We start from the raw sequence: 12290 nt of genomic DNA on the forward strand, positions 1-12290 counted from the left end.
ACACTTTAAAATAAAGCAATATATGAATTGTTATAGTGACTATTAGAATGCCTAGACTACCTAGACCTAGACTACCTATTAGAATGCCCCTGTGGACTACAATACGTGGGAAAAACTAAAAGAACCATCAGAACACGTATTGTAGAACACCTCAGCAATATTAGGAGAAGCATACTAACGCATAGTGTGTCCAAACATTTTGCTAAGTACCACAATTCCAATATTAAAGGACTAAAATTCACTGCCATTGAGCATGTGCGACAACACTGGAGGGGTCGCAGCAGAGATGTAGATCTGAGCAGACGTGAGATGTATTGGATACACAAATTAAAAACATTAATGCCAAATGGGCTTAATGCAGAATTTGAGATTATCCCATTTCTTATCTAATGCACGGTCTGCTCGGGCCCCTTATCTCTGTATATCCTTTCTGCGACCTCTCCCACTGACATTAGCTATATGTCAGGTGCCTTTTTTTATCAATATTGGGTCACTTACTAAATGAACAAAGGTTTTTTTATATTTATATATATTTTATGTATATTTATATTTTTATTACTTTTGATACATATAAGTGTATATTTTAATCAATCTTAATATGTTACTAATATGTTACTAATTCACTCTTATATTCTTCTCCCCTCTCTCTCCCTCGTTTTTGCTCTGTGAGTACATAAGAACCAATTAGTTATGGCTCCCTATAAATACCTAGAATATTATCATGATTAGATCCTGAATTTTATTTACTTAGATATTTTATTTACATAGATGTTGTTTTAAATGCCTATTTGTATTAACACTGCGCCGTTTTTGAACACTGAGTTATGTACCTATTTATTGGAGAACCAGTGTATCTTTTACATTTTCAATTATATAATTGTTATATTAAATTGGTTAATTGCTCATTTGTTCAATTGTTTAGTATATATAAACCCACAACTCATTTGAGAATTATTCATTGCTCCTGAGGAAGTTGTCTAGTACGACGAAACGCGTAGAGCCACTTTCATTGCTGCAGCTGCTCTTTCTACTGAAGGCTTCAGAGTTGCTGAGTTCCCCCACCGTTTGCCTCCAAGACCGGATGCCGTCACCCCAACAGCGGATGTGACGTCAGACGCCATCTCCCACCCGGTCTGTTGTGAGTCTAAGGAGAAGATCCCCGGTGAGCTGCTCCACACTGAACCAGCACTCCATTTGCCTCAAGTAAAGCCTTATGTGAAATATGATTATGTACACAATGTGAGTACAATTCCTAAAATTTGTTGTTTGTTTATATAAATTTTATGCACGATCGACACTATGGTCTGCCTTTCTTTTGCATGTCTCTGATCCACTCACATCTACTGACGTCTGAGCTGAGGTGCTGATTTCTTATGCTGTAAACCTGGGCTCTTGTTCCTGAAGATCCTGACACCTTTCTACCTGCTGTGTAGATCAATGCTTTTTACCTTTTGACCTGCTGTAAGTAGGCATTGCTATAGAGCCAAGACATACATGTTTTATCCAGATTGAAAAGAACGTATTACACTATTGTATGCATTTATTTTTTATTTTTCATGGTGTATCCCTGCTATCTTCGCTCCCTTCCCATCCCGAACAAGTGTTAAAGAAAGTACATGGAGCGTATCTTGAGACTGAGCCAACATGAGGAGGGCGCCCTGTTGTACTATAAAAATACAAAATATACTGTGACAAGCGCTATACCTAAATATGACTGTGCAGTGCACAAATAAAACAGTGCTGTGCACAAAATAAAGCTGCCTGGTAATCTACTGAGGAATATCCCAAAATAAACCTCTAAACATAAATACAAATACAAAAATAGACATAAACCTGGCGCATGTGATATATGAGTGAAGTGATATTAAAGTCCAAAATTAAAGGATATACAGACTGTAAGTACCAATCCTGAAAGGTCAGCTGATGATAGATGGTTTCAAAATCACAGTTCACAGAGTGAAAAGCATACAGTCCTCTTCACGTTGTATATTCAACCTGCAGATGTGTGACATGAAGCAGAGAAACAAGACATTGCGCAGTATATTTGATTGCCAATGTTACACTTAATTTCTGAGCTCAATAGATTGCCTACTTACTAGAAGTAGATGAAATACATGCAGGGGAGAGGATCTGTGCTAGGAGCCTTCTGGGTCCCGGTCGCCTTCGGTATAACACGAACCCCTCGTGGTGTCCTCCGCTACCGTGGATGTTTAGGAAGGTCTCCCTTTCAGGAACGTAGTCTCCTGGATCAGTTAGCTACTGTAATGAAATCAGAGAACATTGCGCTTGTTTCAGAATTGGGTCACTGAGAATCCCTAGTGAGGGCATCAGACTCCATGGGAGACTCAGTGACAGGGGTCTTGGAACCAATTAAAGGGATTGCAGGTATCACAGACTTAATAGGAGAAATACCTTGCAAAACAGGAATTTTAGTAAAGGTGATAGGCATCTCACAGACTACCGCAGAGGTGGAGAGCAGGAAGTCAGGCTCTACCTCAGGAGTCAGAGAGAAGCCAAGGGTTAACACAGGAAGTGCTGGGGAGACCCTAGAAGCCATAAGGGAAGACTCAGAGTGTAGTAAGGGATCAGAGGCAGATAAGCTGATCTCTGAAGTGATAGCCTGTGAGACCGTAGAAGGGAGGCTAATAGCTGTCACCGGTTCCAAGGAGACAGACTTAGAGTCAAGGACAGGAGTCATAGGCCTGACTAGCAGGGGTTAAGGCCGGAATAACCTCGGGGACAGAACCCAGGGAGGTTAACTCAGGACTAGGGAGAGTGGCAGCTTCTTCCTTAGCGGGCAGTGACAGAGAGATGATTTGGCCGTTCTTAGGAGAGGGAAGTAGCCCCACAGGTTTAGCAACAGGACTGTCAGCATAGGGGATCTGCCAAGAAGCAGCATAGCTGGCAAGGAGGGGGTCCTGTTCTTTTATGCAAATGTCAAGTGTTAAAGAAAGTACATGGAGCTTATCTTGAGACTGAGCCAACATGAGGAGGGCGCCCTGTTGTACTAGATGAATGTCCAGTGATAAGGCCAGTTCATAGAGTGCCTCTTGGGTGTCGGACAGTTCCATAGGTTACACATTATCCCAGGTTAAAGGGGAATCAGGGGAGCGAACACAAGCGGCCAGAGACTATTTTAAGTTCTGGATGCAGTGAGCCTTAATAAAGAGATTACAACGGCATTGTCTTTGCAAAGGGGTTAAACCTTCATATATAAACAGATCTTCAATCAGGGTTAGTATTTCACACAGATACTGGCCTTCAGAGTGGGACTGGTATGCAGGCCGGGACATAACTTCACGAGAAAGAAGAAACTTTGGCGCTACTGCGCATGACCGACTCAAGGAAACTCCCGGATGACCTTCAACCAACTTTATTGACAACACACACTAGGGCTACACCGCGATCTCCCCCTCTACGCGTTTCACCCTCTAGGATAGGGCTTCGTCTTGGAGTGGGGAAACGCGGTGACTGCTTGACATTTAAACTTAAAAAAGCCCGCGAAAATGGGCAAACATGTTAACCCTTTCGTGTACATTGCCATACATCATATCTTCATTGTTACTGAGGTATATCAATCCTGAATAGTACAAGCCCTTGAAAAAATCACCATTAGAATAAACATTTCTATATTAGGCTCATCCTCAAGTCAGGCAATGTCACGAAGGTACACTGGCGACACACTTTATTGAAGTGTGGCCAGTTCCGCAAGCCGGGAGATTTCCCGGCTTGCAAGTGGCAGCCCCTCGGCGTGCAGCGCGTCACCGATGCGCGGTCACGCGTCATCGGGTGCCTGCGCCCCCTGCACGCGCGTCCAGGGCTCCCCGAGGGAGCCCTGGTGTCCCGCGATGTGGGGGACGGCGGCAGGAGGTTCCGGGGGACCCGGCGGACCCGGAGAGGAGAGGGGGAAGCCGCGATCTGCGGGCCTCTCCTCCGCTGCTTCGGCACGCGCCCGGCACCCTCCGGCGCGCGCCAGGTAACTGCTGCGGCCGAGAACGGGCAAATGCTCGAATAAACTCGGCCGCAGCAGTATATTAAAAAATTGCTAACAACACTTCAAAGTCTTACTGTGTCCCTAAATCAATATTACACTCATAAATACAGCTTCAAACCTATTCTTATGTGCAAAAGCATTTGTTATGGTGCAAACGCATTTATAAATACAATTCACATAATTAAATATAAAGGCTAAATGATGCTGATTAACATTGAATAGTAAATCATTCTGGGAAACAATAATAAAGGAAGGGAAGGAAGGAAGAGGGGGGGAGAGGGAAGGGAAAGGGGAAGGGGGGGAGGGGGAGGGGGGAAAAGGAAAAGAAAGGGAGTGAGGGTGGATGGAATATGAGGGGAAGGAAAAAAAAGAAAACATAAGCGGAAGATACATAACACTTCTTGTATAATAAATAGAATAAACTGAATATTCCTAATTACTAATTAAAAAATACAAAGACATAGTCAAATCCCCCAAAAAAGAAGAGTATCTAATATTACAAGAAACAACGCAGATCCCATTCCACATTGAGTCCATTGGGTTGTAGGGTATTTAAAACGAAAATTCAATGTGCCCCTCGCTGATGCAAGATCTTAATCCGATACCCTCCGCGAGGAGGTAATGCAATGTGCTCAATGGTCAAACATTGTAAAGTCTCTACAGAACTCAATGGACACGTGTTAAAATGTAACGATACCGGATGCATCATGTCATGGTTTTTAATGAGTCTCAAGTGTTCTAAGATGCGAATCTTCAGGGCTCTACTAGTTAACCCCACATATTGCTTATTGCATTCGCATTTTAATAAATACACCACAAAGTTTGTCTGACATGACATAAATGATTTTATCTGGAATCTGCGTGTTTCATCACAGTTGGTAAAGTGTGTTGCTTTGTTCATAATTGGGCATATTTTGCAATGGCCACATTTGAATGAGCCCAGTAGCTTGGGAAAAAATGACAATCTATTTTTCTTTTGCATCATCGGTTTTAACATGCTAGGTGACAAAAAATTGCCTAATGTAGCCACCTTGCGAAAAACTACCCTGGGGCCTGCACAGACCATATTGCGTATTAAAGGGTCTAGAGATAATGTAGCCCAGTGTTTATGTATTATTGCTTTAATGCAATTAGCTTGTTCACTGTAGTTGGTGATAAAGTAAGGCGCTTCAGTGTTCCCGACAGGTGTACCCTGGCCAGCTCGAATTACATTCATATTAATAAGCATCTCTCTGTCTGTACCCAGAGCTGTTTGATAGGCTAGATCCAGGTCCTTTTTATCATACCCCCTTGACAGGAATCTCTCCCTCATCTCGCCCGCCCTAAGGACAAAGGTCTCCAGTGAGGAATAGTTCCGACGTAAACGCAGGAACTGTCCCTTTGGTATGCCTTTGACCAAAGTATGCGCATGACAACTTTTGGCATGAAGTAATGAATTCCTGGCATTTTCTTTTCTGAAGATATCAGATTGAATTTTGTTCTCAATATCAATATATAAATTGAGATCTAAAAATTGTATTTGATGTTTGTCAAATACATGGGTGAAACTCAGGTTAAGTGTATTCTCTGCCAGGTATTCAAAAAACTTCAAAAGCTCTTCTTCCCCACCACTCCAGATCATAATCAGGTCATCAATATAGCGCTTGTAGAACACTACATGATGCCTGAATGGATTTGAATCTCCAAACACGTGGGACATCTCCCACCAACCCATGAAAAGGTTGGCGTAGGAGGGGGCAAACGAAGTCCCCATGGCAGTCCCACGTGTTTGGACACAAAACTGCTGGTCAAAAAGAAAATAGTTGTGCGTGAGTGAAAATCTAATACTATCCAAAAGAAAAGCTATGTGTGCCGGTGAAAGAGACGAATGGTTGTGCAGAAAAAATTCAATGGCTGTGAGGCCGTGTTCGTGTTTGATAATGTAGTATAAAGAAGCTACATCCAGGGTGACCCAGATGTAGTTTGAATGCCAAGTGAAATGTGCTAAAAGTGCTAAAACATGCTTAGTGTCTATAATATGTGAAGGTAAAGAATGGACTAGTGGTTGTAAAAAGTGATCTATGTATTGGGAAAGGTGTTCACCCAGGGATCCTATGCTGGAAATAATGGGTCTACCTGGGGGTGAAGTGAGTGTTTTGTGAATTTTGGGAAGGTGATGAAAAATAGGAGTGATAGGATCTGGAGTGGTGAGGAAGTCCCGCTCATTGGGTGAGAGAACATGTAAAATCTCACCTTCATCCATGAGATCCGCAAACTCTCTGCTGAATTGAGGGGTCGGATCACTGCCAAGAGCCTGATAGGCCTCTGGATCACCAAGTTGACGCTGGGCCTCCGAAATATAGTAGTCCCTGTCGAGTACCACTGTTGCGCCCCCCTTAACAGCTTTTCTAATGAGAATAAGATCGTTATCAGCAAGTGATTTCATAGCTGCCCTTTGTTCTACTGTTAAATTGTCCCGCTGAAATCCCCTAGCTCCTATACCCTTAGCAAGGAGCGAAAGATCTCTTTCTATACCTTTTTGAAAAATATCGATGTACTGCCCTTTCATATGAGAGGGGTAGAACAACGATTTCTTTTTGAAACCTGAATTAGTACTACCCAGAAATTCTATGGGGTCATCAATTGTGTTGTTTTCATTAAAGAGATCCGTCAGGTCCTGCTGATGGCACTGGTCTTGGAAACCTAAGGGAATTGGGATAACTGGATTAACATCAAAAACGGGTAACATTGCATTTTGATTACCAATTCTAGAGGAAAAAAATCGTTTAAGGGTTAGTTTACGTGTGAATTTAAACACATCCACCATAGTTGAGAAGAGGTTAAAGTGTGTGCTGGGTGCAAAGGATAGTCCAAGATGTAAAATGGACAGTTCCGGCTGTGTAAGTTCATATTTAGAGATATTAATGACTAGTCTCAATGTCAATGATTTCTTTTTCCCTCACCCCCCCTCCCCCCTATTCCATCCCCCATCACTCTCTTTCTTTTCCTTTCCCCCCCTCCCCTCTCCCCCTTTACTTCCCCCTCCCCCCTCTTCCTTCCTTCCCTTCCTTTATTATTGTTTCCCAGAATGATTTACTATTCAATGTTAATCAGCATCATTTAGCCTTTATATTTAATTATGTGAATTGTATTTATAAATGCTTTTGCACCATAACAAATGCTTTTGCACAGAAGAATAGGTTTGAAGCTGTATTTATGAGTGTAATATTGATTTAGGGACACAGTAATACTTTGAAGTGTTGTTAGCAATTTTTTAATATACCTTCGTGACATTGCCTGACTTGAGGATGAGCCTAATATAGAAATGTTTATTCTAATGGTGATTTTTTCAAGGGCTTGTACTATTCAGGATTGATATACCTCAGTAACAATGAAGATATGATGTATGGCAATGTACACAAAAGGGTTAACATGTTTGCCCATTTTCGTGGGCTTTTTTAAGTTTAAATGTCAGGCAGTCACCGCGTCTCCCCACTCCAAGACGAAGCCCTATCCTAGAGGGTGAAACGCATAGAGGGGGAGATCGCGGTGTATCCCTAGTGTGTGTTGTCAATAAAGTTGGTTGAAAATCATCCGGGAGTTTCCTTGAGTCGGTCATGCGCAGTAGCGCCGAAGTTTCTTCTTTCTCGTGACATTTACAGACTGCAGCACGCAGGAGCGGTGAAGATGATCAGGTCCCAGACTGGAGATGCAGCATAGGTAAGGATTTGACATCCCCCTGCACCGGTCAATTCAGTGACCACGCTGAGCTCCCTCACACTTAGCTCCATTGACTTTGACACCATAGGTGCAACTGCTGGTACACGGAAGCGCAGGACAGTCTTTTGGCATTCAGGACATAACTTCAGTTGGAAAATTGCAAACCCCCGCCACGGCGCGGTCCGGTTTTGTGGGCCCGAGCATACTGTTACGCCGATGCTCGCCACAAACTGGGACCGGACCGTGGGGCTGAGGTGGGGTTATATAATCACCGACCTTAGTCCGCGCAGACTGATCCGGAGTGCGCAGTTCGTAGTCGTAAATCGCAGGGTCAGGATTGGAGAAGGCAGCATCGTCGTTCTTGAAGCCAACGTCGGGGTAGGAGAAGACAGGACAATCGATGGCCGAAGCAGGGTCGGGATAGAAGACATCCGGGTGGTCGTAGTCGAAGCAAGGAATCGGCAACAGGCAGACAGGAGTTCCCCGCTTCAGCGTGAGCGCGGGAGTGGCCTCTGCGTGAGGAGCTTGCTCAGCCCATGATGCCGGTATCAGCAGGGGAGACAGCAGGCTGGCCGAAGTACACCACGGGGCAGCGTTAGGGAAACCAACGCTTCAGCACAGAAGTCCAAGGTGGGTCACTGCATGGAGATTAGCAGCAGACCTCAGGAAAAGAAGAGTAACCACTGCTAGGACAGAATGCAGCAGGTACCAATGCTGGCTTAACACGCTTCAGCACAGGAGACAGGAACAGGCCTCTGGATACTCAGGAACTAGGAAGGTTAAAACACTAGGAGAGAGGCCTGGGCGGTTTGTGGCAGAGACGGTAACATCCAAGGTAGAAGGTATGCTCGGCACTGGTTCAGTGCCAACACCCAAGATATAAAGGGCGGAGATCCAATCACAGGAGGAGGGTGTGTGAGTATTACTCCAATGATGAAGCACAGGGCAGAAGCTGCAATGAGAGGCAGCACATGTGCCATTGATTGCCAGAGGAAGCTTTTGCAACTGCAGAAGTCTGCAAAAGCTATAATCAAAGCCAGGAGCGGATTCCTTACATAATGCAATCAATGTGATATTTACTGACGGGTATGTAATCAGGTTTTATGTAGCACTGCGTAATGATATCATTATTATTGCCGGTGATTTCAACGGTACGTGGTAGTGGGACAAAACTGTGACCTACGCGTTGATGCATAATGATGTCGGTATAAACAAATATTGTATAAAAGCCATTTTTTATATCTCCACATATTTTATCCCTTTTTCCAATTTTATCGATGTTATTAGAATCCATGCCTAGAATGTTCATCATACGTTCTGTGGCTGTAAAGCGCTGTGTGCCCACAACAGACACTGTTCTTTCAAAGTCGTCATATTTCAATTTCATCTTGTTGCTGTCCACCGCATCATTAATAGACCTAACCAATTCATTAATATCACTATAATACCCCGCTTTTACCATGAAATTTGATTTAATGGCATTTCGCGGTGCTAGATGTATCGTGCTGTCTGTCGCTGCGTTCCATATCTGCGGACTAGTTGGGTTACAGATACGTTACCGTCCACTGTTTCAAATGTATTCCAAATATGCGGATACTGTATTTCTGTTAAAGCAACCTACCATTCACCTTTTAAAATAATGGGCTTGGCTAGTTTTGTCGTATAATTAGAAATGTCATTTTGGGGGAACGTTTCGTATGATGCGTTACTAGGCAACGTTACATAAAATGCAATATCCTCCATGACGGCGTATTTCTACAAACGAGTTAGTTGTGCTTTTTCTATCCAGCTGTTGAATTTTGTAGGGTATCCCCACCATTTAACGTAGTAGAAGATTTTACGCCTTACGCTTGTTTGTTTTAATATCTTCTCAATTGTGTAAACGCGATTTAAATTCTTTGGTATTTTTTGTACCTCTTCAGCATAGAATGAGCCTTCTATGGCCTCACCAGCGCTATCTGTAAGCTTATACAGAGGCTTCACGCCTTTCGTGCGTACATCATCAATAATAAATATTCCATCTGTAAAACACTGTTCATAACCCTTTGTAAAAACGCCTTTATACTTTGATATCCGAACGTGATCTCCAATTTTTAAAAGTGGCTTAAGTTTCTTAGAACTCACATGTGGCCCATAAATAGTCTTCCAAACGGTGAGAGAATTCGCTTGTGTTACATCCTTTGGCGCGCACTTAATGGTGCGATGCGGCGTGTGGTTATAGCTGTATATTAAGTCTGATAATACATCGTTGTACCGGTACGTATTATGAGCTGTGAAAAAGCGCCACATTTTCATTTTTAATGTCCTATTAAAGCGTTCAACAACTGAGGCCTTAACTGAGTTGCCAGAAATAAAACTGTTAATGCCATACTTTTTGAGCAGTAAATTAACATTCTTATTCAAGAATTCTTTACCACCGTCAGTTTGTAACTTTTGAGGCACACGGCCCTCTAAGAAAATTTCCTGCAACGCAGTAGCGATGCTTAATTCGGTTTTATTTCGCAACAATTTCGCCCAGGCGTATTTTGACAAAATATCAATAACCGTCTGTATATAGTGGGCGCCGTCATTAAACTTGGCAAAATCAATCATTGATACGAGTTCAGCTTGTCATTGTGAATCTATATTAGCAATGCAAATCATATTCCTTTGAAATTTTTTCGCACCGGTTTGTATAATGAATAGACATCTTGATCTGAAAGATAATTTTTGACCGTTGCATTTGAAATACCGTATTTTTTTTGCTGCATTATTTAAACTCTGTATGCCGCCAAAGGAACCCGGCGTTTTCGGCGTGTAATACATTTTTCGTAATTGGAAATCCGTTTTTTTTTATCTTGTATGTCTGTGCATTCTTTATAAGTGTTTAATAAATCAATATAATGTTTCTATGACTATTTTTGTCCCAGATTCTAAAGCATTTATTGTTGCTGGCTGTACATGCATCCGCGTGTTGTGCTTTCTGCATCTGTTTAATGAGTTACTGATAAACTGTTGAACCTCACATAAGGTATCCCTTAGGCTAATCATCCTGCTTAATGATTTGCTTCTCCTGATAGGCCTACTGTATCAATTAGTAATTATTTTAGTTATTACTTTTTTTTACTTGTAAATACGCCTTGTAATTAATTCATGCTTAAAAATGTTCTATCTTTTAAAAATAAATAAATATTTTTATGTAGCGGCTTACACATGTATAGACTATATACAAATAAAAAATATATAAAAAATATATAGAAAGATTTTGTCTGGGGAGGGATTCGAACCCACGTGGACATACGTCCATTGGATCTTAAATCCAACACCTTAAACCACTCGGCCACCCTGACACTTGAGGCGGTTTATCCTCTTAGAGCACTATTCTGTCTGAATTTTAAAAAAAAACTGCTATGACCTCTTTTCATAGTCTTTTGAATTTTTCTGACATGCGCACTGCGTTATTTCAAAATAAACATGTCCAGACTTGCCCGTATGAAAAAAAAACATGTTCGGGCATGTCCCAAACGCCTATAAACATGCCTGGACATGCCCCGCATATGTACACGCCCCCTCCTATCTACGTCAGCAGTATGCACCAATCACAAAAAAAGAATAAAAAATACACATCATAATAAAAAATTCAAATTGGCGCAGGGGGCGTCAACCACGTTTTTTGGCGTAGGGGGTGTCAACCGTGAGTTTTTGGCATAGGGGGCATCAACCTAAAAAAATTGGCGCAGGGGGCGGAGCCAGATACGAAGGGGCGGGACCGGATACGGAAGGGTCGGGGCACGTGGGCGGGGTTATGGCCAAAGGGGGTGGGGCTTAGGGCAAAAGGGGGCGTGGCACCTGTCAAAAAAGGTTTGACATAATGTATGTCTTCCTACTACTAACCTTATACTTACAGAAAATTTATACTGATTTCCATGTGCATCCACGCTGACTATAATACTGGATCAACGTGACTAATGGAGTGCGCTTTTGTTAACAAGAAGCCTATATATCCCAACAGGATTTAATATACTGGATACTGCACTGCAAATATGCTCACTGCCAGTGTGTCTCTGACAGTATACCATTGTGTGTGTAATGGATCCTCTTATGGTCACCTGCACTGATATGATCACAATAGCATTGTGGGTACACAAATGTTCTGATGATCACACCGGCATATGACTTTGAAGTTATTACACCTCTTTCAAACAAGCATATACCCCTACTCCATGTGAATCCACGCTAATAACAATACTGGTTCAATGTGGATGGAGGAGTATGGTTTATTAACAAACAGTCTATGCATCCTATTCAGATTCACTAACCTTATTCCTACTGTGTGATGTACATAAGCACACTAACGGGGTGTCTATATAGGTGTATTTGCTACCATATTCCAGTGCTTTAATCAGTATGTGAGCCACCAGATGAGATATTAAGACTTATATAGCAGTCAGTGAAAAGGTTTGTGTGTTTACTTGTCCTTTTGAGCCCTTTATCAGGGCTGGTCTATATTCATAGCACCCTATTGATGACTTGTCCTAGTCACCAATTTTATACATTTGTATGAACATCAGAGCTTATACAGCACTGAAAACACGATCATAGTCACTGATTGTGTTGC

General features: G+C 42.3%; 1 non-coding gene across 1 annotated transcript; it reads right to left on the reverse strand.

Annotated features, from left to right (window-relative positions):
• Nucleotides 1-10938: 10938 nt before the first annotated feature.
• TRNAL-UAA (transfer RNA leucine (anticodon UAA)) lies at nucleotides 10939-11022 on the reverse strand. The gene has a single exon. It is a non-coding gene; the product is annotated as a tRNA-Leu (tRNA).
• Between the last annotated feature and the right edge of the window lie 1268 nt (nucleotides 11023-12290).

The sequence above is a fragment of the Ascaphus truei genome, chromosome 4 (assembly GCF_040206685.1).
Source record: "Ascaphus truei isolate aAscTru1 chromosome 4, aAscTru1.hap1, whole genome shotgun sequence".
NCBI classification, from domain to species: Eukaryota; Metazoa; Chordata; class Amphibia; order Anura; family Ascaphidae; genus Ascaphus; species Ascaphus truei.